General features: G+C 35.0%; 1 protein-coding gene across 1 annotated transcript in view; it reads left to right on the top strand.

The window, feature by feature from the left end:
* LOC106883194 (uncharacterized) overlaps positions 1 to 1,234 on the top strand; it is a 22,810-nt gene that overhangs the window by 20,826 nt on the left and 750 nt on the right. The window lies entirely within an intron of this gene.

The raw sequence follows: 1,234 nt of genomic DNA, 5'->3' as shown, positions 1-1,234 counted from the left end.
TGTTACTCACACCATTAAAACTGCAGTGAACAAGTGGTCAGTTTGTTATAGACATTTGACCAATGTTATCATAAATTGTAATGTATGATTGTAAATAAATAGATATGTTTGTTCATATGAGGTTTTTTTCCTGCTATAAGGTACAAGGCCTAAAATTTTGGGGAAGGGAGCTAGTTGATTACATCAAACCCTGTACTCAACTGGTACTTCTTTTATTGCCCTCAAAAAGATGAAAAGGCAAAGTTGACCTCAGCAGAATTTGAACTCAGAATGCAAAGCCATAAGAAATGCCATTAAGCATTTCACTCAATGTACCAACAATTCTACCAGTTTGACACCATTAGTTTCAAATTTTGGCACAAGGCCAGCAATTTTTAAGGGAGCTGGGTGAGATGATTATATTGGCCTTAGTGGTCAGCTGGTACTTATACATTAACAAAGCTAGAATGTGTACTGCTTGGGGTGGCCCTTCAGTTTACCGCCACAGAAAAACACATATTGCCTACAGTAGACTCAAATGTGGTGCTGTCCCCGTAAAAGTGTTGCCCAAAGTGGTCCGACCCATCCATCCTTTCTAGCTACGCTAGTGATCTTATACATCCTGAAAGGTTAAAAGGCAAACTTGAACTTGCCAGGATTTGAACTCTGAGCATAATGAGTCTGCTAAGCATTTGTGCTAATGATTGTACTAATGATTCTGCCATGCTTATGACCCTTTTATTCACACAATATTTTTTGTTTAGTCCCATTACACCTCTCCTTGGGTAAGTGTCTTCAACTATAGCCCTGAGTCATGTAAGTGAATTTGGTAGATGGAAAATGTACAAAATCCTTGATATATGTATATATGTATGCTTTTGTGTGTGTATGTGTAAATATTTACATATTGCAAATCTCCAGAATATCACTGATCTTCAAACCACGAAATTTGTTGGCATTTCCCTATCAACAAGTCATCTGGTAGTCCTGCGCTTTTTAAAATGAATGGAATGAAAATTCCCTTACTAGAAAAGCAGGTAAGACTTAATGATAAAAAGGGCATCTGACTGTAAAAATTTTTCTTCAATAATATGCATGTCTAATTCATGCTAGCATAGAAAAACAGACATAATACAAAGATACAAATGTAATTCATAAATGTAAAATATATTTGTTTTTACTCAGAATTATTGATTAATAGTTTATGGATATATATTTAAGCTATTTTTGCTTCCTTTTCTTTTAGGTTCCTTTT

The sequence above is a fragment of the Octopus bimaculoides genome, chromosome 7, assembly GCF_001194135.2.
Source record: "Octopus bimaculoides isolate UCB-OBI-ISO-001 chromosome 7, ASM119413v2, whole genome shotgun sequence".
NCBI lineage: Eukaryota > Metazoa > Mollusca > Cephalopoda > Octopoda > Octopodidae > Octopus > Octopus bimaculoides.
This window is presented reverse-complemented; position numbering and strand designations above follow the sequence as displayed.